The sequence below is a fragment of the Galeopterus variegatus genome, unplaced genomic scaffold, assembly GCF_000696425.1.
Source record: "Galeopterus variegatus unplaced genomic scaffold, G_variegatus-3.0.2 Scaffold257, whole genome shotgun sequence".
Taxonomy (NCBI): domain Eukaryota; kingdom Metazoa; phylum Chordata; class Mammalia; order Dermoptera; family Cynocephalidae; genus Galeopterus; species Galeopterus variegatus.
This window is the reverse complement of record NW_007726368.1, coordinates 338,812-355,751: the sequence shown is the minus strand read 5'-3', so window position 1 is coordinate 355,751 and position 16,940 is coordinate 338,812.

Here is a 16,940-nt window from a genome sequence, read left to right as displayed (position 1 = left end):
GGTGGGGGCGGGGGCGCGGACCCCGGGGGGGGGAGCGCCGCCGCGCTTCCCAAGCGGCGCACTATCCAGTGCGCCACCGGGCCGGCCCTGTGATAGATCATTCTGTAAACAACCTCAGCGTGGCAGCAGGCCCCATGGGGTCGTTTCACTGGGTGAAAACTTGTGCTCTTCTCATCACTGCAAAATCTTAAAATAATGCCGGGAAATCTTCCATTCCCAAACCCATGTCACGCCTCCTCCCAGGCCTCCACTGTAATGTACAAGAGTTGTAATGTTTGGTCTCATGCTTGTTCAGTTTTTTCTAATGCAACTTAGAGTGTTTTAAAAGTTGTCCTTTGGGGCCGGCCCGGTGGTGCACTGGATAGTGCGCCGCTTGGGAAGCACGGTGGCGCTCCCGTCCGAGGGTTCGGATCCCACATACAGACCGGCTCCCGCTCACTGGCTGAGCGAGGCGCGGAAGCAACACCGAGGCTTGCAATCCCGTTGCCGGTCCCCGGTCCGGTATGGGGGCAACACTGAGGGTTGCGATCCGTTGCCGGACACGGAAAAAAGACAAAAAGACAAAAAAAAAAAAAAAGTTGTCCTTTTTTAATATCTTGTCATTGTTATTTGAGAAAAGCGCTGCCATACTCTTCCATATCTAGTCAATTCCTGGAGTTAATAAGGAATAAAATAGGTGTCTGACTAAAAAGTGCAATGAAGGTGGTTAACTTTATATGTGTCCTACTCTCAGTGACAGCCTGAGTCTAAGGAGGGGCTTGGAGGTAAGAGTTACCTTTGGATCAACCCTCTGGAAGCTTCTTTCCAGGACAATACAAACTACCTTATAGATGAATCCTTTCCTGAGCAGTTAGGCTGCTCCACTCTCTTCCTATAAAGCAAGGAAAAGGCTGGTTTGAGGAAAAATCCCCATTAGTGTGTTAATAGCAGTTGTTGTGATACTTCGCCATTTGTGAAGACTGCAGCCGCAAAGCCCTGAACTACGGATAGTTGTTCTGACTTGTATGAACATTTTGACTACTTGATGTGATATTGTCATTATACATTTTGCAAGCTGAGCATTTTTAAGCAGGGCCAGCAAATAGCCATCAGAACAATATTTACTGATCACGTCTTCAGACACATTTTAGGCTTCTCTGAACACTTGGAATTCTGACTTCATTTTTTCAGATAGGTAGGATAGGATCATAGCATCCAGACAGTTTGTGATCCAGGTGGCTTGGAAAATAGGCTAACAGGCAGATGGGCAGGAATGAGTCAGGGGGGCAAAGACACCATGAAGAATCATTGAGAAGTACGTGGTTAGACATGGGACATTGTTTTTTGGGGTTTTTTTTGACAGATATTGTTCTAGTAACTTACATTTTAATGATGATAATGTACCAGGCCCTATGGTAAATGCTTTACCTGAGTTAACTTAATCCTCAAAACAAAGCTTTAAGGCACACATTTCTTTACCTATGGTTATAAATGAGGAAGCTAAGACTCAGAGAGGGTTAAGTTCCTTTAGCCAGGGGTCACACAGCTATGAGATAGTGGAGTTAGAATTAAAATCCACATTGTTTTGACTTCAAACTTATTTGTGTTATAAAAGATGTTTTTGGAACTCCATAGAACTGATCGTTCTGAGAAATGGGGAAACAAGAAGTCATGAGTTTTCTTTTATTACCCCAAGTCGATTGTGTATATTCTATGCTAATATAAAAACAAAATCTCTGGAATAATGCTACAATAATACATGTAACTAGGGTAACCGTACCAGTGGATTTGCCTGGGACCAACTGTTCCGATCTGTTGCTGTGGCGTGATTATTGATAGCACCTTCTTTTACTCTTCCAGTGTCCCAATTTGAACAATAAATTATAGGGTCACCTTATCTATAACCTCCTCATTTTTGCCGTAGCAGATTCTAAAAAGAGGGAAGCCTTTCTAGTTTGGAGTCAGTGAGCAGATGGCTAGCCACCCATCTCTCTGACGTTCCTGTGGACCACCTGTCCCACCTCACTCTGGGCATCTCTAGGGGAATGACAACTTTTGGTGTTTGGACTAGCTAAATCTAGGTGTTATGGACTACAGACCAATGTATTCTGGAGTACGTTTTCGTCATGCTTCTGTATCTAAACACCCCAGTTCTTCCTTCTAGATCTTCTCAGCAGTCGGCCTTTGGGCAGTGACAAGACTTTCTGTCCGGACTTCCAAGTCCATGAGCCATTGACTACTCCAGATCCAATCAAAGGTGCTAGCCAAATGCATTGGTCAGAAACACTTTAAATAATGCTTACTCTAATAAACACTACATTGTTCAGGGCCAGATAAAAAGCTGAAGTAAAATTTTCAAAAATACAACTTCATATGATAGTTTGATTTATCCGTAAGTAGATCTGTATCCACGGAGGATGAACACTTACTGCTACCACTCCTCACAGTCAAGTAGGACCAACAGTTTCCAAGCTTCTGTTTTTCTTTTGAGAAAAAGAATATGAGGATTAAAGTAATTTTTTAAAAATATACTCTTTGCGTTGCACGTCTGTGTCTCGGGTTATCTGTGGTCCTGCTGTCAGTGAGGGGTGAGGGTGGGTGCAGGGCTGTGACTCAGGAGTCATCTTGGAGTTGGCCCATGAGTCTACACCAGTCTCTTCGGGGCAAGGAGCTCAGACCATGGTTGTACTTGCACAGTTTCAGGACCTCGCTGAAGCCCTCACCCAGAGTCAGGTCACTGTGAGTGGTCAAGCAGTCCAGGAGGTGCTTGATCTTGGAGGTTTAGGCCCCCTCTGCACAGGCTGGGGGGCAGTGCGGGCAGGGGCCTACTTGGGTAGCAGGCTGGGTGGGCTCAGAGCTTCCCCAGCTGAAGGCTCCAGTCAGGGCACTGCCTACAGCATGTCCCATGGCTGAGCCCACTGCTACCCAGCAGCCATGGTTGCCATCTTTGTCATGAGGCCTGGCTGGCCCAATGGGGCTGGGGCCAGGGTGTTGCCGAGGGCGGTGGGTGCACTGGCAGGTGGGCAGAGGGTGTGGCGGGGTGGCTAGCTGGCCAGGAGGCCACGCTGCGACTCCCCCGAGGCATGGTGGTGGCAGTGGGAGGCAGCCGAGCTGAGTCAGAGATGACAGCAGTAGTGGTGGTTTTGTCTAAAGTAATTTTTTTTAAGTTACACTTTATCTCATATTTTATAGATTAGTAAAGATGAGCAGTTTATTTTTGTAGGAAAATATGAGGGTACTTTCAAAAAGTTTGTGGAAAAATAGAATTAAAAGATAACAAAACTTTCCGTGAACTTTTTGAAGACCTCTTGCATAGTGAGTGAGTGTAATCCAGTATGCATGATTTTTAAGCGTTTCGGTCAGTGCACTGATGAACCGGACGTGGACAGTCAAGGTTTTGGTTTGGTGGAAGAGCACTGATCTGGGAGGACAGTTCCTTATTTCAGCCTTGGCTCAACTTTCCACTAGGTGAAGGTCACTTAACTTCTCCACAGCTCAGGTGCTTTCTCTATGAAAGTGAATGAAATTTCCTGCCTTACTTACATCACAGGAGTGTTGGAGGATCAAATAAGGTAACAGATGCAAAATTTCTTTAGAAAAACAAGATCTCCTTATGCAAATATGTTATTAAAGGTATACATTACTTAATATTTCATCACTTTTGCATTAAAATATGGGATAAAGTGTAACTTAAGTTACTTTTTGAAAGTACCCTTGTATTTTCCTACACAAATTGCTAATTTTTGCTAATCTATAAAGACTTTTTTAGAGAAAATTACGTCTGTTTTATTTGGGGTGATGGCACCCTTTTTTATTTGGGGTGATGGCACCCTTTTTAATTTAGGGTAGTTACTCCTTTTCTTTCCTTCTTGTTTCCCTCCTCCCCAACATCTCCTTATGTAAGTCTCTTTCGCTTCCTCTCTTGCTTTCTCCTGGCCTTATAGAGAAGCAGGTAGACATACGGGTGCTTGGGAGAAGGTAAAAAAAGCACCACAAGATACGTTATTTGTAAGTGACTCAACGATTGTCAGTTAGTTGGATCTGATGTATTACAGAGATTCAGGGTCATAACTTCAAAACCACATGACTTTCATATCCAAAGACTCTGGATATCACTTGGATTTTTGTCTGTCGTGAAGTACCTGAGATGGGAGCCCTGCGTCTGGTAATCACATTACATTTTGGCATTGAGTTAAAGCCAGATTTTAACACTGAACTTTTGGACGGCCAAATATATTAGTTACTAATATTGTCCAATAAAACATAGAAATCTCAACAAAAAGAGCAGCCCTTATTCCTGGGGACTGGATGAGAATTGCTACATCTAATTTCATATGTGAATTGTCTTTCTCGCAGCGTGAAAGGCATGTCTTCCTCCTACCAAATCAAGAAAACCTCCCTGGCAGAGTTTTTTCCTTTGCTTGTGCACATTTAGTGCAATTGGATATGGTTTCAAAAAGTCACAATTCGTTCTATGTCCTTGCAAACTAGGTTGGAAATTACCCAGCTCTTTCTATTGAACTTATGAGGGAGAGTCTAACATTGGCTTATTCAAAGAAATTCCACATATTCCATATCCAGCCCCTCCTTAAATCTTAGGACGTGATTTCAACGCTGATGGAGTTTCTGGAAAAAAGTGTTGCATGACATTGCCAGTAAGTCAGTGTTCCCAGGGTTGTGATGTCATTCTTACAACTTTGGCACCTCTGGGAATTACATCCTGGTACAGGATGAGGCAGTCAAGTCACTTCAAAGTTAACTACGAGGAATAGGAAACTGTGTGGAGCAGCTTATTTGGGGAATGTTTTAGATAAATGATCTCTTAAGGCTTGTCTTTCTTGGTACTGAGCCACTGAAGTAAGTCACAGCACCCTGAAAAATAATGAATTGCATTTACAGTATCTGACCGTATTTCAAAGGAATGCTGAGCACAGAATATGGGAATGGCTCCACACTCTTAAGACTTGATAAAACTATTCTGCTTGTGCTTGACAGCCTCCTTATTTGAACTTCATTTTTTGATCTGCTTGTTTTGTTCAGTGATGGTCCAAACAGGTTTTTGAGGGACTCTATAGACAGCTGTGAGGAGATCACTGCCCAGGCTCGCTATGTGAAAGTGCCATTTAATTAACCTTTCAGAATTGGGCATTAGAGGAAATGAAGCAGTTGGAAAAAGATGTAGCAGGTTACGGCTGATGTGGGCTCTGGTTCCAGAGAGGACATGGCAGTGCTGATTGCCTTCTGAACTGAGTGCTGGCCTCTTCCCCGGAGACAGCGAGGGTGCCTGGGGGAGTTGCCCTGGCTTATCTGCTCACGTACTGTACGTTGCTGAGCTGCTTACCCAAGTGCGTTCTTCCCAGAGGTACTTGGGTGGTGCTCCCCTGCTCGGTACCCTTTCAGGATATCTGGTTTCTAGTCTAGCTCTGCATCTAAGCCACCAACTAACCTGGTGACCTTGGGAAAGTCACTTTGCCTCTCAGCATGAAGATTGGATGCCATCAGTATTTTTTCATGCCTTTTCTTTTATTAATCTACTGACCCTTTCAAAAACATTAAAATTTCATTACTTTCTCTACTATTTTTTAAAATAACAAAATGTCCATGGTGACAATCAAAACAGTATCAATATGGAATATGCTATTTTGAAAGATATTTGACACTAACTTGATTCCTATATATACAGTTTCTTTAACTTACCAAATTTGAACTCCCAGGGTTTCTTAGAGCCCCAGAACTTTACATTGTAGGTTATGAGACCTATTCATACAAAAGTGCTTTTAAAAGAACCACCTTCTGGTTTTCTCTTATCTCTACCATTCATCAACTAGAATGTCAGGAAAGCTCACTTTACTACTGTATTAGTCCATCTCTGTTGCTTATAACAAAATACATGGAACTGGGTATTTTAAAAGAAAACAAAATTTATCGCTTACAGTCACTAAGGCTAAGAAGTCCAAAGTCCATCTGATGGTGGCGACAGTGACCCTAGGGTCTCATATTGCAAGACGGTAGAAGCAGAGAGAAAGACAGACTCTCCTCTCTTCTTTTAAAGCCCTCAGACCATACCCCTGAGCACCATTTTTAATCCATTCACTACTCCAGGGTCCTACAACCCAATCACCTCTTCAAGGCTCCACCTTTCAATTACCATAATAGGATTTCCCACCCTCTTAATGGTTATTAGTGGGGGCTATGTTTCTAATACATGATCCAAGCTTCAGTGAGTTTGGGGGGGACATAACTGAATCCACTACAACTATTTACTTTATTCTGAGTGTGAACTGCCCTGGACTTTCCCATCAGATGCCCAAACATGTACAGGTGAGAGTCAGGACGTGTCTGTCTGTCTTCCTCTCAGTACTTTTCAGTAGTTCATTTGTACCAGAAAGAAATGTTTACTAGTGTCTTCTTTGATAGTCTCTGGTTGCTTATTTGATTCACATGTAGCATTATGTTGACTTGGTTACCTGGATTGGAATGTTGGGTATAAATATTGCCCTGTGTCTATGAATTATGCTCTTCGTGACCGTCACCAAATGCTGTTTTTTTCCTATGTGGTATCACTTCTTTATCACTTTAGATTTTGCCGGCCTGGTAGCATAGAATGTTAAAACAGGAAGGGAATTCAGAGCATCAGATTCAACCATGTTATTTTTATAGAAAAGAAAACTGAGGCTTCACGTTCACTATAATTGAGCCTCACTGGGAATAAGTCATTATGATTAGGCATGAACTGTGGCTTGTCCTTAGGATGTTATGTGAAGCCTACAGCTTTCACAGGAGCTGTTCTGTATGTACTGGCTTCCATATTTCATAAATGGAGAACTTGGGTGACCTAACTGAAGATGCTGATTTTTGCTTTGCTAAAAGCCTCTAAAGCTATAAATAAGTAATTGTGGGAAGATGCTTGATGGCCTTTCAGCCAAAATAATAATCTCTTGGATTGATAGAGTTTCTTTCTTATAAGAGCTAAAAGCACTTCTTACTTATTAGCACATTTATCTCCAACATCCCTGTGGGAACTACAGGGACAGATTTGATCATTTAGCTGCTTCAACAAAACTTCCAACAAGGCTTTGCTGAATGACCACTGTGTGTCCTGTTGAGAGCTAAATCAAAATGATTAGGATTAAAGAAATTATAAGACAAAGTCCTGGCTTTTGGTTAGTTGTCATAATAAGATACGTGATTATGAGACAAGACAACAATAGGAGGGTTTGCATAGGTTGCGAAATTATGGAAAGTGGGAGACAGTAAAATCACAACTTGAGGTAGCAGCTAAATATAGGGGTGTGACAGCTATGGGAGCAAGTGGGACAGAATATAGATTTCTGCTAAAGCAAGGAGATGGGAGAGAGGAGAATTAGGTTTATGATAAAAAGGCATCAACCATACAAGAGTTTATTGGCCAAACTGGAAGCAGAAAGCAAGGGGAGACAAAGGAAGATTAGAGAGTGTGGTATACTGGAAAGGTGAAAATACAAATCAACTAAGAGGAAGAAAATTAGTTTAAAATTGGTGTATATTTGCATACCACTTCAAGCTTTTTCAAATATTTTTGCTTCCCCAGATAATCTCTAAGCTTTGCTTGCAGTCTAACACTCTTTTTTCTTCTTCTTTATAGACCTGAGTGGGTGCCTAGTAATATACCCATTTTAATAGATGGGACAACTGAGGCCTAGAGAAGATAAGAGGCTTTCTCAAGGTCACTTGGTAAATAGTGGAGTGAAAACTAAACAAATGCAGGTAGCTCACTCATCATTCTACTTCCTCTTCCTCCTCTTTTGTTATCTGTAACCCTACTTGAAGTGAGGCCCAAGACCCATTCTTTTCTGTAGCTTTGGCTGACTGTCTTTAGCTGTTCCCTTGCATGCCCAAAGGGGCCCACCTTTGTAATCTACTTGCTATGTGCATTTTAACCAGGGCAACTGCCTGCCTCAGGAACAAAAATTTAAATTCACTGAGTATGACTGTATCGACAGGGTTGGTTGTTTACTTAAGGAAGGGCTTTAGCCAAGATGAAAAGCTTGTGATGAAGAAAGTATAGTTGAATGAGCTTGGTTTCCAGAGGCAAGATGAAAGGCAAAACCTTTCCTACTTACTAATAGCTGTAGCTGCTACAAGGACTTTATTCTCTAAACATATAGGACTTGAAAATAAAAGTGCAAAGGAAACAGAATCGTGGCACATTCCAATATTTCTTTCTAGTACTTATTTTATAACGTCAATGCAATAGTCTCCAAACTTTCTCCTGCCATTGTTATTGTCCTCTGAACTCCAATCCATCCTTCCAACACTGCCAGAGTTACTGGTCTGAAACACTAGTCTGAGCACATCACTTACCTACTAAACCCTTCAGCAGGTCCCCCTTTGCCTGAAGAAACAACCCAACATTCTCAGCAAAAGATGCAAAGACTCCATTACTTGGCCCCCCAGCTCTCTTGTCACTCCACGTACTGAAATGTATTACTGTCTCGCTTGTACTTCCATAAGCACCCTAGGAAATGTCACCTTTTCCCATTTTTGCCTTTTCTGTTCTCTCTGCCTGGAATTCTTTCTTCTCTATTATTAACAGACCTAACTTCTACTCAACCTTCAAGGTTCAGCTTAAGCCCCATCTCTTCTGAACGTACCTCCTTCCCATCTCTCCTTGGCCTCAGTGCCCCTCTTTGGGGTTCCTGTATCTCTTTGTGTGTACTATAATTAAAATCATACCTTGAGTACAAAATAACATCTTTAAACTCTATTGTTTATCATGTATCACCAGGCATCATATCTCATTTAGTCTCTATATCCACCTCATGCTTGGCACACAGGAGGCAGATGGGAAAGGTCTGTTGAATAGAACCAATACACCTATACGAGAGGTATGATCATATGATAAAACTCATTTTCAGAGCAATTCACTAACTTTCCCAAGGTTCACAACTAGGAAACAGGGGGCGCTAACTGTTACTCAACATTGCATGCCAAAAATCTGCTTCAATTTCTGTTGCACCGCCGAGTTGTAAAGGTGGAAGTGCAAGGTTCTCAAGGGCAGGAATAATAACTTTTTCATTATTCTCTAGAGCCAAGTGTATTAACATAGTAGGTGCTCAATTGACCTGAATTTCTTTCTTATATACCCTTTTAGTTAGTTTTCTTTTAGAAACAGAGCCCATTTCTACTTGAATATTGCCAAATTTGCTATTTATATGAAATTCACAAAAGATTTGACTGGTTTTTTCCTCTAAAATTAGATCCCCTTATTGGTGACCTTGTCAAATATCTCCTAGTGACTCTCAGTATAATGAGGACGACCATGTAATTTAGCACATTTTTGAGAGTGAAAGGGAGCGCTATCAACAATTAATTGAGAGGACAGAAGTTACTAAAACTGTGCTGGACAAACCAGGATGTGTGGTCACCCTAGGTATAGTGAATCACAGATAGGAGGGACTTAATCCAACACTTTTAGCTGGGCCCTTAAATCAAACTTGTGTTGTCTTCTGAGTTTCCCATGGGGTAGAAGCATGCTGGCAGTCTAGCACACTTTCTCAAAATGTAAAATTCCTGGAAGAAATCTGGGAAATAATATGTACTCGCCAATATTAACAAGCATACATGAATCTTGAAGTTAATTTTATTTTTCTTTAAAACCACCATTTGAGGTAATTCTTATGAAAGTATGGTAGGAGACTTGTTTGTAATCGGCATGCTATGTCATTCATATGAGTCTGTTTCTGTTGCATATAACAGAGTACCTGAAACTTAGTAATTTATAAAGAAATAAAGTTTATTTCTTACGGCTTTGGAGGTTGGGAAGTCCACAGTCCAGGGAGTGCATTTGGCAAGGGCCTTCCTCTGAGTGGGAACTCTCCACAGCCACCCAGGTTATCACGTGGCATATGGCCTGAGCAAGAGAGAGCTCACCTCTTCACTTGCTCTACTTTTAAAGCCATCAGAACCACACCCATTACTTCATGAATGGATCAATCCAGTCCTTGCAATCCAATCACCTATTAGAGGCCCTACCTTTCAAATACCATAATTGGATTTCTCACCCTCTTAGTATTGTTACAATGGAGGTCAAATTTCCAATAAATGAACTTTTGAGAGACACATTTAACCCAAAGAAGCACTCTAGGGTACTGTGAACCTTGACAGGGATACTGCCAAATTTGGATCAGTGTCTAAAATGTATATTCCAGGTCTTCATGCCATTATCAGAATGCCTGTCTGGTGGCATCCTGGCTGACTTAATGGGTCACAAAATACAGTGGAGAGGGGGGACCAGCTTGTTCTTAGTTAAGAGATAAAATGTTCAGCACCATGGGACCACTGGCAAAGACAGAGTGCTTTTATTGGGATGTAAAAGAGATTTGTTTTATTGGTACATAAGAAATACAGTCAAAGCAGTTGTCCTTAAACAGTGATTCTGGCCTGAAGGGTAGCCACATGAAGACTGACAGACACAGATGCTGTTATAGATCCTCTGAGCCAGTACATTGCTATAATTTGATTTCTATAAGTTCTGTTAATAAAATACTAGAGTGTGCTTTGAAAACAATAAGATTGAGAATCACCATTGCAGAGAAGGAATTCCATACTGCCCTACCCCACCCTGTATTAAGATTTTTTGACTCAGAGACAACTTTGGTTATTTTCCTCCCTCCTTCCCTCCCTCCCTTCCTTCCTTCCACCCTCTCCTCTTTCCTCTCTTCCTCTTTTTCTTCTTTCACAAAATTTGTCAATAATAAAGGAAGGTCATGTGCCGATACTTGAGGTGAACATGGACCACAAACAAATTTCTTAGAAGCAATTAAGTTCATCTTCTTTGTCTCTCCTGTTGCCTTACAAATATATTTAGGACATATACCTGGGAGAATTTCACTAGATTGGTTTTCATCTGGACTAATACTACTTTCTTAGGGGTTGTATTAGTCCATTTCTGTTGCTTATAACAAAATACTTGGAAATGGGTAATTTATGAAGAAAACAAAATGTATTGCATACAATTCCAGAGGCTGGGAAGTCAAAAGTCCAAGGAACACATCCGGTGAGGGTCTTCTTTGGTGGTGGCTTTACAGCAACACAGGGGACTCACATGGCAGAAATGGTGGAGCAGAGAGAAACAGACTCTCATGTTCTCTCCTTTTAAAGCCCTCAGAACCATGCCCCTGACCACCATTATTAATCCATTCATTAGGGCATGATCTTCAGAATCTAATCACTTCTTCAAGGCCCCACCTTTCAATTACCATAATAGGATTTCCCATCCTCAACAGTTACAATGGAGAGTAAGCTTCAACGAGGTTGGAGGAGCATCCAATCTACATCAGGGGTCTTTTGGGATTATTTAGAGGTTTTAGATTGTCACAGTGACTGGAGGGACAGAGATAGTAATGACCCTTTATCCTTCAATACATAGAACTGTCCTGCACAATAAAGAATTGTCTTTCCCCAAATGCCAATAGTGCCTGATTGTGAGATGCTGTGAAGAGTATATATTCTGATTTAGATAAAATGTGTTCCATTTTCTCCATGGCTATGAAACACGAAGCAAAATCTTTAGATTTTAAAGCCACTGAAAAATCACTCCTGCATGAGACTTTTATTCTGTTACTGTGATTATTTGACTGTGAACATTTAAAATAAATATTTGGCAGAGCTCTCTTTATTAGCCTGTGCAACTACCGATCGTTCATTTGCATTTTTTAAACTTCCCTTATCGCAACAGCCATGCAATAGCCCTTACAGATTAGGAGGGAAAAAAAGAAATGCTATATTTATAAACCAAATTAATGAAAGGCAAGAGGAAAATGTATTGCTCAAACTTTGTGAACTAAAAATGAATAAAATAATGTTTTGCTGAATCCAAATAGAACTGAATTCTAAAAGATGAGAATCTTATAAAAAGATGTTTTACCCCTTTTCCCTAGCAGTGTTGATTTTAATATTTTGGGCAGATATTTATGATTATTTTAATGAACTTGTATAGCAATAGAGGATCTGGGTCCCTTGGCAAATCACTCAAAGTTTAGAGCAGTTTTTGTCAATCATAATTTACATTGCTAATCACATGTGAAAGCAGAATAATTTTTCATGTAGAAGATGCTCAGCAGGTATTTGCTGGCAGTTGTATGAATGAATCAGTAAATGGAAGAATGAATGAATGAATGTTTGGTTCTTGTGACTTTTTTTTTTTTCCTTTTTGTCTTTTTTCGTGTCCGGCAACGGATCGCAACCCTCAGTGTCGCGCCCGTACCGGACCGGGACCGGCAACGGGATCGCAACCCTCGGTGTTGCGCCCGCACCTCGCTCAGCCAGTGAGCGGGAACCGGTCTGTATGTGGGATCTGAACCCTCGGCGGGAGCGCCACCGCACTCCCAAGCGGCGCACTGTAGCAGTGCTCCACCGGGCCGGCCCCTTGTGACTTTTTAGTAGCCAGGATTCTGTGGTTCTAAGCCATAGCCAAGAGTAATTAATAATAGAATATTTTTTGGAAGACTTTGGTAGAAGTTATTCAACATTAAAAGACAAGACAAACTCAACATTTAAAAACTACTCTAAGCATAGATCAGAGTCTGAAAATAGACTTCATCACCAAAACTCAACCCATTTCCAAACCCCTGCTACATAATGTCTAATTTGAACTTTCATCTAAGCCCTTCTATATTATTATACTACCTAGTTCTAACAATTCACTTTGGGATCTAGGCCCTCCAAACGAAAGTCACATTTCAACAAACTTTCTCTTTTGGTTACTAGAGTGTCCCCTAAATTAATTGAAGCCTGTGGGTTTTAAAAACAGCCCTGACTGATGCAATTTGATTATAATGACCAGTTTTGAATTACAGCCCAAATGCTATGTTTACAATGTAAAAATGTGGTTGGGTTTTAACAGTATATTTTAAAAGATGTAGTGGGATTACTTGTGCCTGATTAGCACACACCTTGAAGTGCCTATCTGCTCCACATAAGATGTAGGGTGTCATTTAGCCCTTTAGAGCAAGGATGGGAGGGGAACCACTACGGAGAAAAGTAGGTCATAAGACCATGCCACTACCTACCTCCAGTACCTGCTGAGACCCCCTTGGTAGAAAAGCACTATCTCCCCTCATTGCCCCACTTGATTTCCCTTTGAGAAATCATGACCTGATTTCTCCAGTCCCACAGGCTAACAGTTTGTGCAATTGCCCTTCCCCACTCTCCTCCAGTGTCACTATAGTTTGCATGGAGTGCCCAGAAGTTGCAACCTTTGCCTTCCTCCCCCACATTTATGAAAGAGTATTTCCTTTTTTCCCCCATTTTTTCATGTAGGAAAATGTACATAACATAAAATTTGCCATATTAATTGTTTTTAAGTGTACAATTGACTGGCATTAATTATGTTTTAATGTTGTATAACTATCCCCACTATTTCCAAGACGCTTTCATCACCCCGGATATAAACTCTGTACCTATTAAGCAATAATTCCCCATTCCCTTTTCCCCCTAGATCCTGGTAACCTGTTATCTACTTTCTGTCTTTCTGAACTTGCTTATTCTAGATATTTCATATAAGTGTAATCATACAGTGTTTGCAATTTTGTGTTAGGCTTATTTCACTTAATTTTAACAATTTCATGGTTCATTCATGTTGTAGCCCATGTCAGAATTTCATCTCTTTTGATGGCAGAATAGAATTTCATTGTATGTATATACCACATTTTGTTTATCCATTCATCTGTCGATGGACACTTGGGCTGTTTCCACCTTTTGGCTATTGTGTATGATGCTGCTATGAACATTTCACATGCCTGTGTCTGTTTGAATCCCTGCGCTTACTTGTTTTGTGTATATACCTAGCAGTGCAATTTCTGGGTCACATGGTAATTCTATGTTTAACTTTTGGAGGAACCACTAAACTGTAGTTTTTTATTTTCTTTTGAGAAAGAGATCTTCTTTTCTCCCTGCCAAGCTTGGAGATGGCCAGGTGCATTATTAAGGCTTGCTTTGGTTTTATTTATACCTTAGAATTCATGTCTTATGTGTAAATGCTGCTCATTTAGGATAAAAAAAGGTTGTCAGATCTACATAATGGTTCATTTTGGCCCAGACTCATACAAGTCAAAATATTGTCCTGGGAACATTTTCATTATATTTGCCTACTGTATGGAACATTTACTTTTTATGTTCTGGGTGGAATCTCATTGTATTCATACAATAAGCTGATCAGTAGCTGTATCAGTAGCTGTAACAACCACCCTCTTTGAAGAAGAAACACTGTGGCAATAAGGCTGGGGTCATTTTCTCTCTCCTGAAGCTTATTCATAAAGCTCTTTTTCTCTTCAACCAGACTGTAAGTTCCTGAGGGCAGATATTGTTTGTATCCCAGGCTCTTAATATGCGTCGGTGCCTTGAACATTGTGTTTGCACAGTGAAGAGCTGGTGAATAATACAAGTGATTTGTTGGGTATTTTGTTCTGTTTTTTGTATCACATGAACATTTAATAAATTGGGATAAAATGTGCCTCTGTCATTCTCAAAGCATGATCATCAGTCCACATTGGGCGACAGACTATTCTTCAGGTCTTTCCTACTGTATATGATCAGAGCTCCCCTGGTGCACAAAACACCATCGTTTCTGCCCACCATGTGGGGCAGGCAGTTCACTTTGCTCAATGGTGTCGAGGTGGACTTGTTAATTGGAGATCATCCATGTACGATGTTTGGTTTTCATAACTTAGTGAGAGGTCACTGACCAATTTACTACAATTAAGACTGAAATTCTACTGGGAAAGCAAAAGTAATGGCCGTTAGAAGATATACTCTAAAATGTGTAGAGAAAAGAAAAGCAAGGCCCAGAGAGGTTAGAGGTAACAAAACCACTTCCAGAGATGAGTGCTGGCGTTAGTGTGTTGCATTCTGATATTGGTTTTTTATTGAGGTCTATGTTCCTGTGAAGGTGTGGCATTCCCTGTAGGTAAGAGTTCATTTCAGTGCCTGTGTTCTTTATAAAAAAAAAAAAAAGGTAGGTTCCTAGACCAAAAATCAGAAATCAGAAGGCAGGCTTAGGTAGGCAGAAGGGACTTTGATTCCTCCTGCATGGTACAAGCCAAGAGGCAGCTGACATATTGATTCAGACCCTCTGTTTCTGACAATCCCTTCTCTTTGGTGAGTGATGTCTTATTCTAGCAAAAGTAAGATGAACCTCAGTGGCAGCGTGAAGCTCAGAGTTTAACAAGTGGGGTGCATGGAGATTTTCTGCCAGCCCTAGAGGCCAGGTGCACTTTATGTATATATGCAAGTTTCCTAGCAGGTGCAGGAGTAGGGCCAGGCCCACTGGCTCAGAGCTCATTCTCACTTGTCTGCCCTGGGACCCACGTCTTTGGCTTCTCATACAGTTACACACTGTTAGAGCTGAAGCAGGGCCCTCCGAGGCCATTTAAAAATCTCTCTTTGTATTATAACCGAGAAGAATGAGCTATGTGCCATGCCCAAGTTCACATTTCAAACTAATGACTAAGTGGGGCTGAAATGAGGTTTTCAAACTCCTGGCTTGGTACTTTTTCTGCTAAATTTTTTAAGAGCTTGTGGGACATTTATAAAGATTTCCAAAACTTTAAACTTCCTTTAAGAACACAGACATTTATATCCAGTAGAACACTGAATTTACACATTAGCCCTTTGAGATAATCAAATTGAGCATTTTAATTCAATCTAAAACCTGTACATTATTTTTCAAATCAAAAACGCTTAGGAGAGAGTTAGTTTCACTTGATATAGATTGTAAATATTATAAACACAACTCTAACAGTTTGTCTTTAAAAGACTTAATAAAAATATAGATTTAGAGTTGAGGTTTTGATGTTTAAGAACATGGAACTTTATGTAATTCAGGGTACTTCATACCTTTGAAAAAGTCACTCTAAATAAATAGAGAACTTGATTTTTTAAGTTCTTTGAAAACTTCTCTTTAGGGTTGCCAGTAAAATACAGAGTGCCCAGTTAAATTTGAATTTCAGATAAATAACAAATAATTTTTTTTGAGTATAAATATGTCTTATGTAATATTTGGGACATCTTTATACTAAAAACTTTTATTGGTTATTTATCTTATATTCAGATCTAACTGGACATCCTGAATTTTTTTTTTTTTTTTTTTTTTTTTTTTTTTTTTTTTTTTTTCCGTGTCCGGCAACGGATCGCAACCCTCAGTGTTGCCCCTGTACCGGACCGGGGACCGGCAACGGGATTGCAACCCTCGGCGTTGCTCCCGCGCCTCGCTCAGCCAGTGAGCGGGAACCGGTCTGTATGTGGGATCCGAACCCTTGGGCGGGAGCGCCGTCGTGCTTCCCAAGCGGCGCACTTATCCAGTGCGCCACCGGGCCGGCCCTGACATCCTGAATTTTATTCACTGAATCTGGCAACCCAATTTTATTATATTTATAATTTTGACATTATTATATTTTTAATTTTCTTATCATATTTAGACCATCAACAGTTTAGGTACTAGGCATTACAAAATGAATAAAATCCATCTTTCCTCAAGGAATATAGAGCAGACCTGAACAGGTAACATTTATAATGTGATAAGTGGAGCTATGAGAGCAAAGAGCACTCAGGCAACCTATTGGTTCAGGGAAGGCCTCTGCAGGAAATGGTACCTGGGCACAGGTGTGACAGGTGAGGGAACTTTAACCACTGAGGAGACACAGGTTGGGTGTTCCAGGCAGAAGCAATGGAAGCAGTGAGGGCTCAGATCCATGAGTCAGCATGATGTGTGTTTGTTGAGGCTCTGCTGAGAGTCAGAGTGGGGAGAATTTTTAAATGCATGCACATAATTCTGGCTGTGACCTGAACAGTGCATTTCAAGAGGGTGGGATTAGAAGTAAGAAGGTCAGCTGAGAGGCTGCTGTGACAGTTCACTTCAGAAATGATGAGTCAGAGCTAGGGCTGCGGTAACTGAAGGAGAAGGTACAGATCAAACAAACAGG